Below are 24,183 nucleotides of genomic sequence, written 5' to 3' on the forward strand. Positions count from 1 at the left end.
TTGTTTAGTACCATATCCACCTCATTTGAAGCAACCTGAACTTTAGCCAGTAAGGTGAAAGTATCAGCTCTCCTCCACCCACCCCCCACCCCCGTCCCTGGAGGCCACCATAGGTCCGATTTCTACTGCACCTCATGTATGAGAGAGTCCCCAGGCAGAGCTCAGCTCTAACCTCTCAGTGAACTCAAAATGATTACTTTCTTGGTCTACCCTAGGACTTAACTAGCCCTACAGCTTTTACAGTACTTTGAATTGTTTTTACAGATATTGGCTATTTCTGGGCTAGTCGGAACCTTTGATATTGTCAGCAACTGTCACCATGGCTGACAGAAAGGAAGCATCTCTCTTCAAATCATGTTCATCTTATGGACAGAAAAAGGTTTAAACAGTTCATCTACATTCCCAGTGTGTTTAGCCTTTAGCCTAGTATTTATTTATTTATTTATTTATTCAGAGTTTTATATAGCGCGAACAAGATCTTTACAGATATCAGAGCGCTTCACAGAAACAGCGGTGGGGATAGCATGAAGGTGACGCAACATAATATTGGGTGCAATATAAAATTCAGTAGCATGTTTGGATGGCCGTCATAATACAACATAATATTACTCAACATATATATATATATATAGACGCAACATAATATTGGGTGCAATATAAAATTCAGTAGCATGATCGGATGGCAGTCATGTTCTAATAAAAGATCAATAAACAATCAAATAAGCGATAATATAAGACGCTACTGAGTCTTTCATACAACTACGATAAAAGTCAGGAGAACTAATGCTAAAGGGATTGCTTATGCCAGTATCTAAAAGTTACGGGGAGCAAAGGGGACGGGCATCGAGATTCAGTAGGCTAACGTGAATAGTCTAATAATAGATATTTAGTGAGTAGTATAAAAGGATCGACTATCCATCATGGAATTATGGCAAACAAGAAGAATAAACGAATCTAGATCCTGAATTATATGACATTATTTGACATTAGACAAACATGTAACCAGTAATACCTAAGCGGTGCGAAGTCTCTGAGCAACAAACATTAAAGTTCAGGTGAACTTAGCCATGAGGATGGCTTTCACCTCTTTCTTAAAGACGGCCGTGGAGGAGATAAGCCTGGTTTCAGGAGGGAGTGCGTTCCAGATCCTAGGTGCCATTCCTGAGAAGCAGCGTTTGTATGTTTTTTCCTTCCGGAATCTGCAAGGTTTCAAGAGTAGATTTTTTGTACTTCTATTGGATCTCGAACCTCCTGATATAGTCAGCTTTTGAGTGAGGTAGTTAGGTGCCTTGTGGTGTACGGCAGCGTGTGTCATCACAGCAATTTTCAGTTGTATTCTGGCTTCAAAGGGCAGCCATTTCAGAGATTTCAAGTCAGGGGTAATATGAGAGTGTTTTCTTGAACCCGTAATGAGTCTCGCGGCAGCGTTCAAGGAGGCTCTTAGGGGTGCAGTTGTTGCTAGAGGGAGACCACTGAGGGTCACAATTCCATAGTCTATGCGGGGGATGACGAGGGCTTGTACTGCATTTTGGAAGTCTTTGGCTGGGAGGAAGGGTTTCAGCTTCCTCAATGTGTTGATATGGAAATTGGCTCCTTTCGTTGCTTTGCTAATGTGCTGTTGCATGTTGAGCTTTGCGTCAAGTGTGACACCTAAGGATTTCGCGGACTCCACGATGGTGGGCCGGACATTGAATGCTGTTAGGTGGTTGAGCCAAAGTTGGGTGGTGGTAGATTTCGCAGGGGGTGCTATCAAAAGGAACTCAGTTTCCAGAGCATTTAGTTTGAGGTGATTGTCGGCCAACCACGATTGGGTCTTTATAAGAGTGTAGTTCAGGAGTTTGATATCTTCCGGGGATTGTACCTTTAGGTAGAGTTGAGTGTCATCGCATACATATGGAAGCATACATTGGATGCTTGGAGCAGGGTGGCAAGTGGCTCCATGATGAGGTTGAACAGTGTGGGTGAAAGGGAGGATCCTTGTGGAACGCCTAAGTCTACTGGCACAGGCGAGGACAACACATTGTTGATCTTGAACTTCTGAGACCGGTTATGTAGGAAGGAAGTGAACCACTTGAGAACAGTCCCGGATAAACCCATTCTAGTGTTTAGCAGCTCAAGGAGGTTCTCGTGTTTGACCGTGTCAAAAGCTGAAGAAAGGTCGAGAAGGATGAGGAGGCATGACTCATTGCGATCAAGCATTTGGAGGGCGTCATCGATTATGTGAGTCATGGCCGTTTCCGTGCTGTGCTTCGCTCGGAAGCCTGATTGATGAGGGTTGAGGAGATCAAACTTATCAATGTGTTTTGTTAGTTGAAGTTGCACACATTTTTCCAGCAGTTTGGCCAAGGTGGGGATGTTTGTGATGGGACGGTAATTGTTTAAGTCAGACGGGTCAGCTGTAGGTTTCTTGAGTATGGGCGTGACTTGCCCCACCTTGAGTGAGTCAGGGATGAGACCTTGTTGAAGGGAGCTATTAATGATTTTAGTCCAGAGTGGGAGGAGCATGGTGGTGAAGTCTTTTACCGCGTTAGCAGGCAGGGGGTCTGTGAGGTGATTAGAGGGCTTTAAGGTACCGAGCAGTCTGCGTATTGCATCTTCAGAGTAGATGTCGAATGAAGCCCACGATGCGCTGTTTTTTGGCTGAGTGTTAGACATTCTGATGTGAACAGGGTGTTGGCTTACGTCATTGAGGAGATCCTTTCTTATGTTGTCGGTCTTTAGCTTGAAGAAGGCGGAAAAGTCTTCACTGTGTGGGATATCGCTTGTTGGGTTGTTTGGTTGCAAGGGTTGCGGCTTTGTTTGACTTTTGACTAGTTCGAACAATTTTCTTGGTCGGTTTTTCGCTTGGTCAAGCTGGAGGCGAAAGAAGTCAGATTTCGCACGCTTGATTTTCCTAAAATAGGCATTTCTCTTGTTCTTAAGCTTTTTGCGATGTAGTGATGAGGGGTCAGCTCTCCAAGTGCGCTCTGCCGATCGCATAGCACGCCTGTCTTCGTTGAGTCTGCCGTCATACCAAGGGTTCGAGCTCTTGGTGGAGACTCTCTTTAGTTGCAGTGGGGCGGCTTCGTTGATTATAGAGGTCATAGAGTCGAGGTAGAGGTCGGTCAGTGATTGAACATCAGAGACGTCAGCAGGGGGAAGGAGGAGCCTGTAGGTGTGGGGAGGTAGGGCGTTAGGATTGAGATTCTTCATGTCCCTTTTCCAGATCTTGCATTTGGTGGGTTGAGCCGGGGAGGGTTTGACTTTTTCATTGATAAAGAAGGTGATGATGTGGTGATCTGACCAAACACAGGGTTGGATTGACCCCAGTTGGGTAGCGTCCTCTTTGGCGATGATGAGATCGAGTATCGAACCTTTATCATGTGTTGGGCTGTTGCATATTTGGGTGAGGTCAAGCGCATTAAGGAAAGATTTGAGACTATTCACCACTGTGTCTTTCTGATCGTTCCAGTGGAGATTAAAGTCACCCAGGTAGATTTGAGTGATCTGCCGACCGGCGTTGGAAGTAATAGTGTCCATGAGTTGTTGAGAGAAGATGAGGTTGTCCCTCGGCGGGTGATAGATGAGGTGTAGAGCACATACTGGTTTGCCCTCACTGGAGATATCGAGGCATAAGAGTTCACAGGAAGTGAGGGAGGGGGAGGTGACTCTGGTGATAGATAGATTGTTCCTGAAAATGCATGCGATTCCCCCACCCGTCTTGCCGGTCCTGTCTAGTCTGATGATGTGGTAATTGGGGGGGAACTAGTATGTCCATAATGGGCGTGGAGGCTTCAGTTAGCCATGTTTCCGTCAATATGGCTAGGTCAAGATCCATAGATGTGACGAGTTCTGCAATGTCGGAGGAGTGTCTCTGGGCCGATCTGCAGTTGAGAAGGATGCATTTGAGTCTGGGGGTGAGAAGGGAGGTTGAGTGTTCTAGTGATAGGGGGACTCTTCTGAGGTTGTTTGGGACAGAACTTCTGATGCTTAGTGTTGGGTGCCTAAGGGGATTTGAGAGAATAGTGGGTATGGGGAGGTGAGTGGGGGTTATGTGTTTTACCGGTCCTGGGCCAAACGAGCGGAGGAGGGTGCATAAGTCGTGGTCCGACAGGGAGTTAAGGGCACGCCGGGGACGGTGGGTGTTGTTGCGGGCGGGGATAGAGGGCCAGTGTGGAGAGAGTTGAGTGCGAGGGACTGTGGGGAGAGTGCGTCGTTTGTTGGGTAGGGTGGTGGTCGTTGTGGGTCGATGTTGTCTGGGAGGCGTGTGAAGAAACTCTTTGATGGTGCGGAGCTCTTCTTTGAGTTGTAGGAGGGTGGATAGAATCAGGTCGAGAGGTGTCTTGGTGTTAGTGTTCGTGATGTGGGCCATGGGCGAGGCGTTGAGAGGGGAGTTAGAGGGCGAATTTGGGGCGGTAGTGGAGGGCTCTGCTGTTAAAGTGGGTGGGGTGGTATTCGGTGGGTGCGATGATTTGTAGGTGAGGGGTGTGGGTGAGGTAGGGGGAGGGTGGGAAGTAGTGGTGGGGGCGTCGGTGTGGGGTGGTGCTGGTGAGTTGAGGGATGAGTGAAGGTCGAAGATAATGGGGGTGGTAAGAAGGAAGCGGGGACTGAGTAATGGGGGGGAGAAGAGGGGTGATGTTATTGTATGGGAGGACGCAAGTTCTGGGGTGTTAGCTGGGGGTGTGGGGGAGTGGGGGGTGAGAATGGGGGGAGGGGTTGAGAGGGAAGAAGATCTGCCGCGGGGGGGGTGATATACTCCTGGTGGAGTTGGATTCAGCGAGATTCGTATGAGGTGTGAGATGGGGGGAAGGGTGGGTGGGGGTAAGTTGGATGTATGAGGGGGAATGATCTACGTCTGTGGATGGGGGGAGCGGGGGGGTAACGTCAGGTGTGATCCTAACTATAACACTGGGGGGATGGGAGGGGTGTATGTCCTTCCGATGTTGCAGTGGGCAAGGCGGGTTATTTTGAGTATTGGTGTTGGGGGTAGTTGTGTAGCTTGATGTGTGCGGAATGGGGGTCCGCCGTTTGGCGATGTGTTCTAAGAAGGTAGGGAATAAGTTGTCTAGTAGGTCAAGGTTCCTATCAGTGGCTTGGAGTAGAATGGTCCCATTGTTGTAGATGGTGATTGTGGCTCTGCCTGGGAAGACTAGGGATGGTGTGATAGAAAGAGTTAGGCCATGAGCGGATTTATTGGTGGTGTGACTAGTGAGAGTGGAGAGGAATGCTTTCCTCCATTGTGCTCTCCGTGTGGTGTAAAAGATGATATTGTTGTTTGTGTCTCCGTTGGTCAATGAAAAGTAGGTGTCCACACACGGTAATTCGGGGTGTGCCTTCAGGAAATTGTTTGTAGCGTTTGGCGTTTTTTTTGGTGAGCTCAGGTGGGTATATGATTTTGTAGGTGTGCTTGCCCAAGCGTTCCATGGCGGGAGAGGCGTGGGTAGAAGAGGTGGGGAGCTTGTGTGGTTGCGGGGTGTTAAGCCTAAATGGTAGAGTGTGTAGTGGTTATGTATATGGATAGGGGCAGTAGGTATGGATGACTAGTCTAAGATGGCCCCTGCAGTGGTGAATTATTCAAAGATGGCCACCAGGGTGGCATATAGGGAGCCAGAAGCAGTCCTATCTCTGTTGTTGATGTGCCTTAGGGAGCTAGTTTCCCTTTCCGGGGCAGGTCGAGTTAGTCCATCCTCTGTGTTGTTAGGAGGGGAGGGGAGAGATTAGGTTTCCAACTGTTCAGGAGACGAGGAGGGAGCCTTATCTCTGTTAAGGTGACCTGTGGCCTCGTTGGTATGCAGCTTCACTGTCGTTTGGTGGGCAGTGGAGGCGATTTATGGCTCCGGTATGTGGCCCCCGCCAGTAATACGGCTTCTCACTGTGACATATGTAATACCTTTACTACGCAAAGTCTCAAGGACCAAGAGAAGAGGTTGGCACTATATTTACTGAATAAAGAGAATTTCCTCCTCTTTAGGAGTGAAAAGAGCCCCTTGAAACACTTCCACAAAGACAACGCAGAATAGGAGACTTTTCAGAATTAGAATTATTTGGTACAACGCTTGCAACCACCTCCTTACACACTGAAACTGGAGCTGGTAAACACTCCAGAAAGCAAAATTCTCAGTCTGTGAAAAAGCCTGTGCAAAAATGTAATCTTATTGATGAGAAACCTTCTACAAAAAGGAAGAGATGCTCAGAAGGCATTCTGTTGTCGCACAACCACAAAGCAGTCCTTTTCGACGGCAATACGGTTGACAACAACACCATATATGTCTTCCTTATCATAATCTTCTATGCTGGTGACATCGACTGAGAAGCCTATAACGGCAAACCAGTCAATGACGATGTTGACAGCAATGCCATTGATGATGAAATTGACTGATACGCTGTCAACGATGATGACATTGACGACAACACCGTCAATGTCCATTCCGCCAATGTCAACACTGTCAAAGATGATAATACTTTTGGCGACAAGGACATCATCAACATTACTTTCTGTGCCTGTTTTTTTCTCCATTAAGGGTGACAACATATCTGCAGTCCCAAATTTTGGAGTCCGGATAAGAGGAACATGCTAGGGACTTTGCTTCACACACTGCATACCACCGAACACAATTGGATGTATGTTACATTCCAGATTTTGAGGCGGAGATGAATGAGGATTATATAACATATATAAAAATCTCAGCAGAATTATGTTCCTCATAATTCATGCTCATATGTTCCTCCGATATACCCTAGAGAGCCATATATGGTCCACATTCCTGTGTCTTTTATGTTTACATTTTAACAGATAATGGAAATTTTCCAAGGATTGCTACCATACCATCCAGCTGGTCAGCCTCCACAATTTGCAATTCCTACTGTACCTGTCCCACTGCCTCCCCCCCATAACCCCCCCCCCACCACACCTAGGAAACCATCTCCGAGACTAGTCAATGGACCTCTTGTCCCTCCAACTTATGAGGGTATGGATGATAACAAATATATGGATGTCTGTATATTTGCACTTCGGCGAGGAGGAAGAGGAACTTGCACAAGGAGACGGTTGAGGTACTAATGGAGGAAATGAGTTAATCTCTTCAAAGGAAGAAAATAACCTGTCCGTTTCACGGGGGTCATCAGAGTATATACCCTGCTTTTACTCCTTAATGGAAAAGGCTGTTAAGAAGTTCAACCTCCCAATGACTTCAGGAGAGCAGCAGAGTTTCCTTTAGGACTTCAAGGAACAACTTCAAAAATCTATAAGATCCATACTAATCCTTGAATTTGCCTGGTCCGAAGGGCTAAAACAAATGAAGACTCGTGCTAATCTTGTTACCAGGTCTGGAGAAAAAGTACAGGGTCTCAAAATCAGCACCAGCTTATCTAACTGGTCATCCAAAACCGAATTCAGTGATAACATCAGCTGCTCAGATTGGGTCTAAGAATCCCATTACTCCATCCTATGGACTTCCAGAAATGCATAGTAGATGTATTAATATTCCGGTACAAGGATATTAGTACAGTGGCAGCAACTTCTTTAAGGCAGCCAAACCTCTGGCACATTTGGGGCATTATGATCTCCAGATGTGGCATGTCTTTGCACCATCACTGAGGATAAAAATAGATTTCTAAGGCTATACTCGAGGAGGGAAGAACTTACTTCAGCAACCATCATTTATGCAACAATGGACACCTCAAATGCAGGTTGTTGCCAGCTTGCAAGAGAATCTGTTTTGAGAAGGCAAGGCTGGCTAAGTCTTGAAGCCTTCAGTCTTGAAGTTCAATCATAGATCTTATACATGCTTTTTAATAGCCTTGCCCTGATTGAAAAACACATGGATGAGGCTCTAAAAGGTCTAACAGACACTGATACAGCAAAAGCCCTAAGCCTTTCACCGTACCGTAGATCTCGGTCATCCACTTTTCATGGCTCACGTTGGTCCCAAACTTTCTGGGGAGGATTCGGATAGTTTGGAGGACAATGCTGACCATACTATCCCGAAAGACATTCCATATATGACCTGGGATATGCCCCAAATGCAATCAGAGGCAAGGATAGGGAAGATCATCAGGAGGAAAGTGGAATCAAGTTCACTTGAAAACCCTAAAAGGGCTTGACTTACTGCCTTTGCCTGCCCTTCTATCTCATACACAGAAAATACTGGGAGAGTTTCCCTTTTAGTCCTACCTCCTCAGAGATGGTCTCCAAATCCCAGAGAAACCACAGATTTTACTCCAGGTTCTTTTTGATTCACAAGAAGCCTGGACAGTGGGGACCAATACTGGACCTGAGGTAACTAATAATATTCATAAAGAATCAGTCAGATCAATCAGTGAATCAATCAGGGATTCATAGAGCGCAATTCTCATCCCTGAGGGTCTCAAGGCGCTGGGGGGAGGACGGTTTCGGGCAGCTTCGGTCATCCGAAGAGCTAGATCTTGAGGCTCTTTCTGAATGTTTGCAGTGTGGGGCTCCGTCTGATGCTGACGGAGAGTTTGTTCCAGGTCTTGGCTGCGATGTAGGAGAAGGATTTGCCTCCCGTTCTGGCTCTGTGGATGCAGGGGATTTCGGCCAAGGCTAGTTCAGCAGCGCAGAAGGAGATTCTTTTGTCGAGGTATTGGGGTCCGGTGTTGTGGAGGGTTTTGTAGGCGTGTGTGAGCAGCTAGAAGGTCACTCTTTTTTCAACAGGGAGCCAGTGGAGGTCTCGTAGGTGCTGGGTGATGTGGTCTTGTCGTGGGAGGCTGAGGACGAGTCTGGCTGCAGCATTTTGGGTGGTCTGGAGTTTGTTGGGTAGAGATATGTTGATTCCGGCGCTGAGGGCGTTCCGGTAGTCCAACCTGCTGGTGATGAGTGCGTGGGTGGCGGTCTTCCTGGATTCAGGGGTTATCCATTTGAAGGTCTTGTGGAGTATGTAGAGGGTATTCAAACATCTGGAGGTTACGGCGTTGATCTGTCTGTTCATGGTGAGGGAGGAGTCGAGTATGATGCCGAGGTTGCGCACGTGGTCCGTGGGTGTGGGAGGGTTACCAAGGGCAGGGGCCACCAGGTGTCAGCCAACGTAGAGGGGGTGGGTCAGAGGATTAGGACTTCTGTTTTCTCAGAGTTGAGTTTCAGCCAGCTGCTGCTCATCCAGGATGCGACGTCTTACATTCCTTCCTGGAAATTGTACCTGGTGATGTTGAGTTCCTTGCTTCCTGGGGTTTGCTGTTCCTCCATGCTTTCTTGAGTCATCGGCACGAGCGCTAGTATTTTTGGAGGTCCCTGGTGAACCAGGTGACTTTCTTGGTGTGTTGTATGTTGGAGTTCGGGAGTGGTGCGATCCATTTGTGGAGTTCGTTGGCTCTAGAGTTGGCGCAAGTCTTGGTGGGGGGAGGAGTGTGACTGAGGGTGGAGGCGAGGTGCTCTTCGGTGATCTTGCTCCAGTTTCTGTGCAGGGGGCGGGGTGTTGCCTTGCGTGCGGTGGGTTTCGAGAAGGAGAAGTGAGCGCTACGGTAGTCCGTCCAGAGGGGTTGCATGATGTGACTGAAGTGAATGTTGATTTCTCCTGCGAAGATGGGGTCGAGGGTGTGTCCCGCCTTATGGGTGGGAGTGGTGATGAGTTGCTTGATATTTTGATATTTGATATTTATGTACATTTGTAAAGCGCGGACGTTCGCTCCCAGGGGAGCATCATGGCGCTAAGCAAGCTGCGGAGGATAACTGAAAAAGTGGAGTGTAATAAAGGAGCGAAACTAAATGGCAGCCAAGACAGAGGAGTCTGGTTGTTGGTAGACCCATTTCTTGAGAAGTTTTCTAAAATTGTTCTCATTTTCTGTAAATCTAAGGTTGACAGGTAGGTTGTTCCAGGCTTTGGCTGCCAGAACAGTGAAGGATTTCCCACCTTTGGTCTTGTATTTGAATCTGGGGATTAAAACCAGATTTGTCCCGGAGGATCTCAGGCAACGCGGGGGATTATAGCGCGTGAAACGATTTGCAAAATAGCGGGGCCCTGTATTTTGCATGGTTTTAAAAACTGTAAGGAGCAGTTTAAAAAGGATTCTTTTATGCAGCGGCATCCAGTGCAGCGAATTCAGTGCTGCCGACGCTGATGACCTTCTGGGGAGTTGTAAAACCAGTCTGGCTGCAGCATGTTGGATGCTCTGCAGCTTTCTGAGAGTAGATTTTTTCACTCCGGCCATAAGGCCATTGCAGTAGTCGAGTCGGGAGAGTATAAGAGCTACCGCAACTGACTTTCTAGCTGCAATTGGGAGGAAATCGAAGAATTTCTTCAGAGATTTTATTTGTCCAAAGCAGCGACCGGCAGTAATCTTAACGTGGTCATCGAAAGAGAGGGATGAATCGAATTGCACGCCTAGGTTTCGGGCTGATGGTACTGCACTAGGAGGGGCCTCTGATCCTAAGGGCCACCAGTCTTTCGGGCAAAAAGACAGATTTTTACCCAATGGGATGATTTCTGTCTTGGCGCTGTTGCATCTAAGATGGTTAGTATTTAGCCACTTGAAAACATCAGAGAGACAGTTTTTGAACCGGAGATCTGCGTCAGTCCGCTGTTTGTCAATGGTGACGACCAGTTGAGTGTCGTCAGCGTAAGACGTGACAAGAATCCCATGTGATTCTATCACAGCTAGGAGGGGTGCCATATAGATGTTAAAAAATAGAGGGCTTAATATGGACCCCTGAGGCACTCCAGATGTGATGAGTTTTTCGCAGGATAGGTGGGGGCCGAGGGACACAGTCTGGGACCTATTAGATAGGAACGATGAAATCCAGGCCAAGGCTGTGTCTGTCACGCCAATCTCTCACATTCGGTTGATTAAGATGGCATGCGAGATAGTGTCGAACGCTGCTGTGAGATCCAGCAGGATGAGGACAGCCTGCTTGCCCTCATCCTGCAGGAATTTGATGGAATCAGCAAGTTCGATCAAGGCTGTTTCGGTGGAGTGACCGGAGCGAAAACCCGATTGTTGAGGGTGCAGGATGTTATGGGCTTCTGCAAAAGTTTTAAGCTCCTCATGTACTAAATGCTCCGTGACTTTGCCAAGAATAGGAAGTAAGGAGATGGGGCGCATGTTAGTCAAATCTGTTGGCGATTTGTTCTGCTTTTTCAACAGAGGTTTTACAATGGCCTTCTTCCAATCAGCCGGTACAAGTCCGGATTCAAGGGATTCATTAATAATGGCATTAATGTAAGGGTTAACTGTCTCAATCAGATGATGTAGAATGATGGGAGGACAGGAGTCAGTAGGCGCTCCTGATTTACAGGCCCGAATTGCCTTGCTAGTTTGTTGCAGGGAGACCGATTTGAAGCTGGAGAGAGGAGGGTAGTTAACTGTTACCTCTAGGGGGGTTGTCGAAGGAGGAGGAAAATCTTTCTGGATGTTGATAATTTTGTCAACAAAGAAATCTGCAATTTGATTGCATAGGCTCTCTGAGGGGGGTATTTCGGTGGTGAGGGCTTTCGGATGGGTAAATGACTTAACTATAGTAAAGATAGTTTTTTGGTTTTGGTGGGCTTCCGTTATGAGCTTAGTGTAATATTCCTTTTTTGCTGTTTTTATGTCAGAGAGATATAATTTCCTCTGTTGTACATAACATGTTCTGGAGACTGTGTCATATGTTTGTCTCCAGTGTCTTTCTAGTCTCCGACATCGAAGGTGACTATCTGCTAGGGTCTGCGTGAACCAAGGGGCATTGGGTTTTTTCTTCTTAGGACCCTTTTCCTGATGGTTTTTGGGCTCGGTATTAGCCAGGACAATTTGGTTCATCCAGATGTGGAAGTTACAGGAGTCAATTTCAACATCTCCAGTTACTATAGGGGATGGGGGAAGTGGTTTTGACTCCAGCTTTATACGTTCGGTCACCTTCTTCCAGTTGACTGTAAAGGTGGCTGGGGTATGCCTGGTACTGGATAGGGTAGGAGAAGGTATCATAATATCAAATGGGATAAAATGATGATCGGTCCAAATTTGAGGTAGTGGAGGGGAGGTGGAGAGGGTTGAAAGATTGGAGCAGATGCCATCAATAGTGTGTCCAGCACTGTGAGTGGCAGTGGTGATACGTTGGGAGAGTCCAAAGATGTTTAAGGACTGTAGAAAGGAGATGGTATGGGGGTCAGTAAGCGATTCCATATGTAGGTTTATATCGCCAATAAGAGTGAAGTTAGGGTACTGTAGCATGAGTGCTCCAAGGGCCTCATCCAAAGAATTGAGAAAGGAAGTAGGATTACCCGGGGGTCGATATAGGAGCCCTCCCGAGAGAGAAAACGAGGCGTTGATTTTGATTGAGAAACCCAAGCTTTCAGTATCCTTGAGGTGACATAAATCAAATGTGTGACAGGGAAAAATTTCCTTAATGATTAAAGCGACCCCGCCACCTCGACCAGAAGGTCTATCCCTCCTAAAGATGGTGAAGTCAGGGGGGAGGGCAATAGCCAAATCGGGGTTGGAGGAGTCATTGAGCCAGCTTTCGGTAATAAACAGGGCATCCAGTTCGTGGCTTAGTATTAAATCGTGCACGTCTTGGCAATGGCAGGCTAGGGACCTGGCGTTAACAAGACCTCCCTTGAAGTGGGTGGAACGGATTTTTAAGGGGGAATGCGCGTCAGTGACATCATTAATTAGCAGAGAGGGAGTCCACTCACAACGGGGACATGCAAGGGGGCTAGTAAGGGGGTCAATATGGGGACAGTCAGAACAGTGGGGAGCAGGTGGAGGACGTAGTGACAGTAGATAGTTTTTGTCATACCTGATGGCGGGTTGCAACCCGACAGCATGGCCTGCGCCCGGCGCGATCCGGTCGCGGACGGGCGCAGACGGGCTTGGCTTAGGCGCGGCTTCGGCGCGCGTCCGGCGCGCCCGCTGCGCCAGCCCGCTGCGCCGTCTGGCCGGTCTACACATAATGTAGGGAGAAAAGGGGGTGGGAGTATGGCGCGACTAGAGCGCTCTCCCTGCCTCCCTCAAGATGGCGCCCACCGTCGCCGAGATTCGGCAAAGCGGCAGTGCCGACTGTGGTCTTTTCAATGTGTCAGTGGTGTCAGTGTGCCTGGTAAATATTTCCCCTTGACTCTGGCAAGCCCCCCAAGTATAAAACCAACAGTAAAAACAATTAGCTAAAAAACGTTCAGGTGCAATTTAAATGGTGAGACACGCTATTTCGAAGGGTCACTAAGTTCACCACGCATTACAGAAATTCTAGCACAGCTCGCAGCCCCAGTTGCCTCACCGGGGAGAGCTACTGTAGGGCACCGAGCGCGAGGAGGACGCGGATTAAATATTCCAAGGGGGCGGGAGTATGGCGCGACTAGAGCGCTCTCCCTGCCTCCCTCAAGATGGCGCCCACCGTCGCCGAGATTCGGCAAAGCGGCAGTGCCGACTGTGGTCTTTTCAATGTGTCAGTGGTGTCAGTGTGCCTGGTAAATATTTCCCCTTGACTCTGGCAAGCCCCCCAAGTATAAAACCAACAGTAAAAACAATTAGCTAAAAAACGTTCAGGTGCAATTTAAATGGTGAGACACGCTATTTCGAAGGGTCACTAAGTTCACCACCCATTACAGAAATTCTAGCACAGCTCGCAGCCCCAGTTGCCTCACCGGGGAGAGCTACTTCAGTCGGATGTTGGCAAGGTCGTCTAGGAGGCCGGTGAATTTGGGGTCTCTGAGCTTGTCAATGTGGAAATTCAGGTCTCCGAGCAGTACATAGTCCGTGAAGGCGAGGGCACGGGGCACGATGTAGTCCGCGATGGTGTTAGTGTACTGGGTGCGGGGTCCAGGAGGTTTAAAGGTGAGAGTTACATGTAGAGTTGTTCTGGGATTGACCTGGATGTGTTTCATAGGGGGCGAGGAGCTGTTAGAGATTGAGGTTTTCAGTGGAAGCGAGCTTTTGTGGATGACGGCAAGGCGCCCTCCAGGGTGGTTAGGGCGGTCTCTCCTCTGTATCTTGTACCCGTTGGGGATGTCTGTTGTGATGTCGGGTGCAGAGCTGGCGTTGGTCCAGGTCTCTGTGAGGAAGGCAACGTCGGGCGAGAGGGTGTTGAGGAGGTCCCAGATTTCTACTGCATGTCTGTGCAGGGAGCGTACATTGAGGAAGATGCAGCTTCGGAGTTTAAGTGCACTGGCGTCCTCTGAGTTGGAAGTAGCTGTTGGGGTCTGGAGATGGGTGAAGGTGCAGCGGCAGTGTCGGCAGGAGAACAGGCCTTGGGTTATTCTCGGCGCCGAGAGCTGGCAGTTGTTGTTGCGTCCAGGGTTGAGGCGTGGAGGGTTGCGGAGTCGTTGTGGTAGGGGTTCGGAGGGCCAGGGTCCCTGGAGCTGGACGGGGCCCGGACCAGTGCAGATGGGCTTGCCTTTGGCGTGCCAGCGACACGGCTACCATTAAGTAGGGGTCGATGGAGGGAGAGCAGCTGGGAGGTGGGTGCGGGAACACGCAGGGGGGGAGGGGCCGAAGGGGCAGCAGCGGTGGGAAGGGGTCGGAAAAAGGCAACGGGAAAACCAAAACAAAAGTGAAAACTGCAACAGAAACGGCACAGACAGACAAACGGCAAAAACAGATAAAAAGGCACAGACAAAAAGGCACAAATGGATAAAAAGTCACAACTAGATAAAAAGGTATAACAGATAAAAAGGCACAACAGACAAAGAGGCATAGACAGAGGAAATCAGAGAACACAGAAAGGCTGGCAGAGCGGACCAGCAGAAGAGCAAGGCTCTCTCACTGGACCATCAGGGATGAGACGCAGACAGGAGCCTGCGGGTGGAGGAGGGCCTCAAACACCTACCTTGAGACCGTGCCTTAAGGACGGAGCCGTGCGCGGGGAGATCGGTTACCCTGACCAGGAGGTCAGAGGTCACACTTCCAGAGGTCATCTTGATGATCCTGGAAGGGAATTTCCTATCTTCCCTAGATCTCCAAGATGCAGGCATCCTCATACCTATCCACTGGAAGCACAGAGAATTGCTCTGGTTTTCAGTAGCAGGACAGCATTATTAGTTCAAGATGCTCTCTTTAGGGCTCAAGTCAGAGCCTCAGATTTGTACCAAGAGTCTTTCACCAGTCTCTGCCTTCCTCAGATATCAGGGTCACCATGAGCACCCATACATAGGCGAATTGCTCATCAAAGCTCCAACAAAGGAAAAGACAAAGTCTTCTACAAACGCCTGCATCAGTCTCTTTTAGAAATTGAGTTCCACACAAAACAGGGAAAAAGCATTGTTGGAGCCCCACATGAAGATCCAGGTTCTGGGTACAATGCTCAACACTCAGTCCGGAGAAGAACCAAGACATGGCAAAGATTGTGTCTGCAAAACATTTAGTTATTGGTAGACAGCAGAAGTCCCTGTTAGTACTAATGTCATCATGTATAGGCCTAGTCTCATTTTGCAGACTCTGAATGAGACTGGTCCAACAAGAATTGGACCTGCATTGGAAATAAATTTGCTCATGGGACGACACAGTCCAAGCCATGAGGTATCTAAACCAAGCACTTCTTTGTAGGATAATACCATCAAATCTTACAGGAGGTCTCTTTCCAACATGTTAAAAGCAGAATTGTATTGACAACGCGGAGAGCAGAGCCCTCTTTGTTAGGGAACAAAAGTGGGTGTTTCGCCTCCGCAGTGACCTACACGGTTTGAATGATGATATACCGTGGCATGCGCTGGGAATATGAAACCTGGGATGAGGAAGTCTTGATCACAAGAGGTCATCTTCAGATGACAGTGGGGACCCTGTACAGAGAATGAATCTTAAATTGGCTCAGTCTAATACGTTTTTTGTTCTCCCCTGGACAAAACTAATAAACGAATATATTATGCACATATCATACATTCTTTCAACTCCATTGGGTAATCAGTGCCGTTGGGCAATCAATGCCGTGTGTTTGTGTACTACCTCGTGCCTTTATTCATCAGCACGTGTGGTGGGGTTGTACTGACTTGCAACCAAGCGGCACGAAACCAATATGCAATTGTAATACACCGCGGGTAATACCACGGAATGTGTGTGACGTTATGGGTCGAAGGGTTTCCGACCCGATGATACATTGGAACTACAGATCCCGGCAACACAACACACGTGTTGATGCCTCCTTACGTACTCTCACGTGACGTGCAATGGGCAGGGGCGACGTGAGGTTACGCATATTACCCCGGATGTTGCAACATGTCTGAACCTTCGCGGCGTCCCTGGTGTGCAGCACGACTGGTGCTGGAGCGCTCCTTCAGAACAGTGAGTGGGCTGATTACGCGAGCAATTGCGTGCTTGTATTTCTGCATAAATTCTGTCACAGACTCTACTCGGCCCCTGCTGAAGCTGGGTATGGTCACGGGGGGGGGGGGCAATATGTTATATGAGATACTCGCTCCTCCGGGCACAGGAGGAGGCAATAAAAGCAGGTTGACACGCAGAACATTTTTAACTTGGGAATGGCTTGACCTTTTCATATGTCCTTTTCTCCTAACACAGGTTGTGTTCTTTGGAGCTTCACCCGCCGACGCCATTTCGAGCCTGAAGAACCAATAGACTCTGTGAGATATTGATGTCCCTTAACTACCGAGTGGGCGGTGTGTCTTTACATCAAACGATGTGATATGCATCCTAGGAATTTTTACTTGTTACTTTCGGGTTTGGGTGTTTCTATACCCAACCGTGATTTTTTAGTTGTCTTTGAAGCGTGTTTGGTAATTGCTTTTAATTATTGTAGCCAATGGGCACTGAGGGACTATGGTAATTGAAACCATTGATGCTGTCTACTTCAGTATGTTAGACTGGATACTGGTTGGTAATATAACTACTTTTCTTTCCAGTAAAAACGATCCACAGGTGTGGAAGTACCCTCCACGTGGTGTCCTCTATCTATTGCCTAAGGAAGGTAAGAGGGCTATAAGGACTGGGACAGTTAGACTGTCCTGACGAAGACCGGCGTGACCCATAAAATTGAGGGCACTGAATAACGGTCAAAACATGTTGACCATCGCAGTATGAGGAGTAGTGTTTTTGGATCTAGACTGTCTGCCTAAACACTTACACATCCTTCATACTAATTTTAATCCTGACCTTGGGACCCATGAATAAAGTACTTACGGGTACCCATGAGTGTGTTTTAATGAGCACCATCTAACTGCACTTTGAGTCTATCACTTACCCAGTCCGGACGGACAACACTTATTTGTGATCACTGTGTGTCACTTATATGTTGTTTGTTTTCTTGTTTAGTTTTGAGTAGTAGTGGTTTTCTGTTTCCCTTCCCTATGCTCCACCCCCTACGTGGCTACGTAGGGGCGTATTGTAAGCAGACCCGATGATGAAGCATGTCACACACATTGTGTGTGAGTGAGGGCAGTATTTTCCAAATAATTTTATTTTTCTTTAAGCCCTGTCTTTGCGTCTGAGTGTTTGTCGTTCCCCACCTCTCATGGTGTGTGTATACTTGATTAGGGGGTTTGGGGTGGCGGAACTTCATCATTGACCCTCTTCCCTCCTTTGTAATAATAATAATAATAATAAACTTTATTCGGATTTTTTCAGAAATTAGAAATCCATAAAAGCAGTACATAGTAAAATATCGAGTGCCAAGTAGTTACAAATAACGTTTACATATCTAAGTTAAAAAAAGTCAATTGATTTGTTCATAACAGTTATTTTAAAGATTTTTTCTGTGTCTGTATATGCACTTCAAGAAGTTAAGAACATGGTAGCATGTGGCTTCAGTGTCCAAAAGCTGCAGACTCAACATGGCTGGTCGACATTGTCTAAGGCCCCAAGTTTTTAGGAGAGTCAATAACCAAACTTTACGATGTTCCTGATAAAATTTACAGAACAAAACGGTGTGGAGGGTAGTTTGTGTTGATTTTTCGTCACAGGGACATAAAGGTGGATTTGGATCCCAGACGTTTGGGGTTGGAAAGGCTACCAGCTTGTGGAATATATTTAATCTGAATCTTATCAGAAGGTAGCGATCAAAAGTACCAATGTTGAGAGTTAAGTAGGGTTGAATTGAAAAGGTGGATTGGACCGTTATTGCATGTTGAACGGACTGTTTCCCTACTTCTGATTGTAATCTCAGGTTTTCCAAGTGTCCCAAAGCTAATGTTTTTAAATTGTTTTTTGTAAGTTCTCCAATTTTTTCAGGATTTGAGTAGTATTGTTCTACTCCGAGGTCGATGAAAAAGTTCCTGATATAGGCTAGCCATTTAATTTTTAAAGCATAGTCCAAGGACATTGCATCTGCCAGTATCGTCTTTGTGAGTTCATTTTTTTCTTAAGCCCAAATGCGGCGCCATCGGAGTAGCGGTTGTATTTTTGCAAGATCTTCGATATGTGGGACGCCCAGTTCTGTGTGGCAGGCATAGATCGAAGATCGCTTTGGGGCTGATAGGAGAAATCTGAAAAAGTTATTTTCTGCTATTTGCAGGGAATTAACGTCCGTATGACCCCATAATCCTGCGCCATATAGAGCTGTCGATTGGCATTTGGCTTTATATATAGTCAGCAATTCCATGGGCGGTCGCTTTCCCAGTTTTTGTGTGAACGTCACCAGTGCTGCTAATGCTCTTTTAAAGCAGTGATTCCTGGCTTCCACTGCCTTTTTCCAGGAGAGTTTGTTATCTATAGTGACTCCCAGGTAGCAATATTCAGTTGTGGAGTCTATTTTTTGGGTGTCAAGGGTAATGGTTTTTTGATATTTTCTCCCGACCCCAGCCGTCATCACGAAGGTCTTTTTCACATTTATGTGAAGATCTAGGGTTCTCATGAATTGAGAGTATCTGTTAAGGGATTTTTGGAGTTCGCAAGGGGTTCGTGCCAGGAGGACAGCGTCATCCGCGTAGAGCAGAGCGGGGATCGGGCGATGTTTAGCCTGTGGGAGATCCCGGGCGCCCTTCAAAAGCTCTACCTCTAGGTTGTTAATATAGAGGGAGAAAAGGAAAGGCGCCAGGACACATCCTTGTCTGACCCCGCGCTCCACTCTAAATGACGCTGTCAGTTCCCCCTTTATGCCATATCGAACTCTTGCAGAAGGATTGGAATAGAGTTCCCTTAAAAAGTTCAAGAGTGGCGGATCTACCCCCATTTGGGCTAAAAGGGACCATAGTTTAGTGTGAGAGACACAGTCAAAAGCCGCGGACAAGTCCACGCAGATCATGTAAAGTTTTTCTTTTTTGGCTTGCACATACTTTCCAAAGATAACCGAAAGGTTTAGGGCTTGTTCCACGGTTCCTAGTCCTTCTCTAAAGCCGAATTGTAGGTCAGATAATATACCTTTCTCCTCCGCCCAATCCTGAAGTCGTTCTAGGATCACTCTGCCTGCCATCTTCCCCAGTGAATCCAACAAAGAAATTGGGCGGTAGCAAGCAGGGTCCTGGCGGTTACCTTTCTTGAATATCGGAACCATAATGGACCTTGTCCATGACTCCAAGATTCCTTTCTTTGCCGTTGCGTTGCACACCCTTGTTATGATCGGGGCCCAGAGATCTATTTTGTATTTAAAAAGGTCAGCCGGGACTCCGTCTGGGCCTGGAGCTTTTCCTTTTTTGGTTGAATTCAGTGCCAGAAGGATCTCAGAAATTTCAAAGTTTATATCAATAGGGTATGTTGGAGATATTTCTTTTTCCTCTTCTGTCTCTTGATCAGAGGATGCTTTTTGAAAGATTTTAGTGAAATGAGATACCCATTCTGCTGCATCTATTGCGACTTCAATTTTTGGGAGTGTGTCGTCAACGAGAAAAGGAGTTCTTATGATTCTCCAGAAGGCTTGGGTGTTTTTATCCTGTGCACTGGTATGGAGTTCATTCCAAAGTGCTTGCTTAAGTTCCTCTTTTCTCTTTTTTCTGATATGATGATATTCTCTTCTTAGGCTGGCTATAGTTTGAGAATCCCTTTCATCTTTATTTAGAGCTAGTTTAAGTTTTGTATGGGCCTGGGTACACTCTGATTAAACCAGCCTTTTGGTCGGGGTGGTCCAGCTTTATGTTTTGCTGTAAGTAGAACCTTTAATTTGTCCATAATTTGGGCGAAGTTGTTAAGAAGTTCCTCGTCTTCTGTTGATATATCCAGGCAGTTTTTAATTTGGGGGTACACTGACTTTATCAGCTCTTTAGTGAGTTCCTCTGGGTTTATCTTCCCCCACTTTATTGAGTACCCATTTAGTTTGTCCATGCTTATGTTTTCCTGGGTCAGTGCATTGGTTATTATCATAGGGGGACACTGTTGGTGGTTTATTATCACTTCCATTTTTAGTATAGCGTGATCGCTTTGGGAAGTCGGCGTGACTTCAAAGTTTTTTACTCTAGGTTGTAAGGTTGCTGATATTATTATGAAGTCAACCGTAGTACTGTAGCCTCTTCCTATGTAGGTCGGTGCTAGTGAGTTGGTTCCATAATCCAAGGTATTTGCTATTTGGAGGTCCAGATCTGATAAGAGATCATTCATTAATCTGCCCGTGTTGTTGTGCGAGAAATGAATGAGAGAAATATCTTCCTCTGTCACCATACCAGGACATTTTTTCTTGGGTTGGGTACAAGTGTGGAGGTTAAAGTCGCCTACCCATATTATAGATACCGCACCGCTTTCTCTTTGTTTCTGTCTATGGGTAGTTAATTTTTTGTGGAGGTGAGCCAGGACTCTCTGAAACTCTGGTTCATCAAGATTATTATAGAAGTTAATAATGACTAGGAACTCTTTTTTCGGTAAAGAGAGACCAAGGATCTGGAAATTAGGGTCCAGTTCGATGACATTTATTTTGACGTTATGAATAGTATTGGCTACATAAATGTTTAGTCCTCCCTTTGGTCTACCCTTCTGTCCCAACGACGCAGGGGAGAAGTATGTCTTGTACCCCTGTAAATGCTGTTCTGATTGTGACCACGTCTCCTGTAAGCAGATTATTTGATGACTGTGCGCGTGGTGCAAAATTGTCCCATCCTCCACCTTTGTCCTTAGGCCTGCAACATTCCAAGAGATCAGGCTTAAGATTGTTGGTTTGCTCTTAGAGGTTTTGACTTTTTGTAGTTCGCTAGAAATCTCTGGGTCCAGAGAGACTAGAGGAGGGTCCAGAGATACCAGTGAGTCAGTGCTGTTTAGAGAATGTTCTTCTGGCTGTGGTGGTCAGTCGACACACTCTAGGGCACTATACTTATTTGATAAAGGAAGACCATTCCAACCATCCCAACGTGGGGGATCACTGTAATTTCTCCACTGTTCTTGTCCTCTCCATTCATCCCTTTCACTGCCTCGGTGGTTGGGACCTAGAGGGTTGAAAGGGGGGGGGGGCGGCTTTGCCACGGTTGCTGCCACTGCTGAATGGTGGGTTGAGGAGGTTGCTGCCACTGTTGGAAAAAGTGGTTTAAAGGTTGAGGAGGTTGAGGGGGTTGTTGCCACTGGAAGGTTGTATGTTGTGGTATTTGTGGGAATCGTGGGGTATGTGGAGGCCGCTGCCACTGATACGTAGTGTATTCTGTGGGGTGTGTGGGCCCTCTATTTGCTGGGAAGGTAGAGCAGGGAAAGTTTTGTCTTGAGGGTGTGGGTAGGAAATAACACAAGGGAAGAGGGTTTATTTGAGTGGCAGGTCCGCTGCTGGGTGTGTTGCAAATATAGTTTGCTGCCCCTATCTCCCTAAATTTGATGGTAATAACGTCACCCGCTATAGTCTTCATGTTCCTGCCCACCCAGTCTCCTCTACGTACAGAAAAAATCTCACCGCTGATATAAGTAGGTAAGGGTTTATGCAGTTGGAGCCACTGGGCACATTTATTCCTTAGTTCTGTGAAAGTTTCTCTTGCACCCTCCTTCAGTGGTGGTACAGCCGTTAAGACTACCACGAAGGGGGAAGCTTCCGGCGGCAGATTGATTATTTTGGAGCGAGTCTGCTGTTTTTTCTTAAGTTCCTGGGGTTTCTCTAAGGGGGAAGATACTGCTGGAGTAGTAATGTTCCCATTAGTGCTTTTAGCTTGGTGGGTATCTGTTTTGGTTGAACCTATAGAAGCTTTTGGGGCTGCTTGAGTTGCTGAGGCAGAAACTGCGGTAATAGGGGTAAGTGGGGAAGCATCTAATTTACTCCCTTTTTGGGTTAGATGCTGTATGGCTGGTGCCTTACTAGCTAGTGGAGTATTGGGCTTGATCGATGTGTCTGTTACGTGTTTGGTGCAGGGTGTTTTTTTAGGAAGTATTTCTTTTGCCCCATGTGTTTGTGAAAGGCCGTTCCCGCTTATCTTGCTACCACATTTCAAATTAATTAGTGACGTGAGTCTGTCAAGCTTCGATATTAAAGGTTTGATTTGTGCCGCTATTGTGGCTTCGAGATCTGATTTGAGGTCTATTACCATGTTTTCCACCCAACAGGGTATACCTGACGCAGAGTTGGGGGTAGGTGAGATCAAGTTGTGATTCCTGACTTTTGCTTTGGGTTTTTCCTTAATCTTGGGCACAGCCTTGGTGGAAGTGGAGGTGTCTCTCCCTGATTCTATTGGTTCTAAAGTCATTCCTGTATCAGGTATATGGGGATGACTAGCTACACTCTGCTCTGACTTGTCAGGTGATTGGCATGCTTCTAAGTCTGGGGTAGCCTCGAGATCAACGTATGACAAATCGGAGTCTGATTGTGTCACGGATAAGTCTACTGCGTTCGGGACGGTCAGCATGGGGACAGCAGTTAAAGGTAGGGGTAGGGAACAATTATTAACGGCCTGATGGGAAGGGGAGCTTCCAGTTGCAAGGGAACCCAGAGATGAACGTTTAGCGTGCATGAGATCCAGGGAGACTCTTTTTTCCAACAGGATAATGCTCTTGTCAATGGTTTCGTTGACCCGGGAGATGAAAAGATCTATAGGACCGGTCACTTGTGCCACGGCCGTAGCTTTTTTAGTAGTGCTTCTAGTTTTGGGACGCATGGTGGTCATCTACGGTGTGAGTCAGGTACCGCAAGGTGGGCCTCACAGAAGATAGTTGGTGAATCCTGTGTCTGGCCACTCTATGTTGCAATGTAGGGTGAGTATCACTGGACCGCCTACCTTGCATGTGATGGAGAGGAATGAATGCTGGGGGTCTGGGCCGGGGCCGTCCTCTGCCGTCCTCGAACGGCCTCAAACGGCCCTGTCTTTGCCCAGTCTTCGCCCGAGCTGCGTCCCGCGCTGCGGGAGTAAGGTGTTGTTAAGTAGGGGGCGTAAAGGGCGGGGTGTGGGCCAGCAGGGAGAGCGGACCGGAAGCTATACGTCGGTCTTGCAGGGACTTCTGGGAAATGAAGTCCCCGCACGCTCGCAGCCCCGCTGGTACCTCGCGCCTCTCACCGCCTTTCCGCTTTGCTCCGATGTTTGTTATTCCTCCCAGCTGATGTGTGCCTTCCAGCACCCACAGACGAAGCGGCACCCGCGGAGCGGGTGCGGCGAGAAGTGGGCTGGAGTAGAGGGCTGGGGGTCTGATGCGCTGTTATGCCTCTTGAATCTGGCCAGGTATGTCCGTTTTGATAGTAAGCGTCCCTCCTTTGTGATAGATAACAAATAACACTCTTAGCCATGACCATAAGTAAATTGTTTATCCTCCTAGCCTAATTACTGACTGCCATTCAAGCGAAGAAATACAACACGGTCACTTGCATGTACAGTAGTTATTTTCCATACATCATGGTAGCAAAACTCAAGGGTAAATCCTAGCCAGGGGATAGAGTAGCATCTGCAGGGATTCTTGGCAAACATAATCTGCTGCTCTTTCATATGTCATGCGTATTCCTTCAGCAGCGCCTCGTTTCTAGACATCTATCAGCCAGTTCTTTAGTAAGGAGGCTTCTGATAGATACATCTGCCTTGTGGATTCCTCACCTTGTGAATATCCCCTGCGTCAGCAACGTTCGGAAAATTCTTTGTAGCACGCCGGCGTGGACGACGTCATAGGAGCACGACATCGCGCGCAACTCCGTCTGACGTCACCGACTCCTTATTAGGCCTACGTCGGCGTGATGACATCAGTTCCCTTTTTTTCCGTGTCGTCGACACTAACGGTTTCTGGGATCTTCCGTGATTCAGATAGTAACTTGTTGCTATTTTGTGTTACTGTTTCTCTGTCGAGTGTCTGTTCTTCGTCGAGGATGTTGTCTAGGAAGACGGGGTTCAAACAGTGCAGATCATGTGCCAGGATGATGTCTATTACCGATCCGCACGACGATTGTTTGTGGTGTCTTGGATCGGATCATGATGTCAAGAGCTGCCGATCCTGCTTCAAGATGAACCCAAAGGCTCTACG

General features: G+C 47.3%; 1 protein-coding gene and 1 long non-coding RNA gene across 6 annotated transcripts in view; one reads left to right on the forward strand and one right to left on the reverse strand.

The window, feature by feature from the left end:
* TTLL5 (tubulin tyrosine ligase like 5) overlaps nucleotides 1–24,183 on the forward strand; it is a 1,386,223-nt gene that overhangs the window by 559,062 nt on the left and 802,978 nt on the right. The gene's annotated exons all lie outside the window — the stretch shown is intronic.
* The window catches only part of LOC147689977 (uncharacterized), a 315,487-nt gene that overhangs the window by 230,131 nt on the left and 61,173 nt on the right, over nucleotides 1–24,183 (reverse strand). The window lies entirely within an intron of this gene.

Source organism: Lissotriton vulgaris, chromosome 9, assembly GCF_964263255.1.
Source record: "Lissotriton vulgaris chromosome 9, aLisVul1.2, whole genome shotgun sequence".
Taxonomy (NCBI): Eukaryota; Metazoa; Chordata; class Amphibia; order Caudata; family Salamandridae; genus Lissotriton; species Lissotriton vulgaris.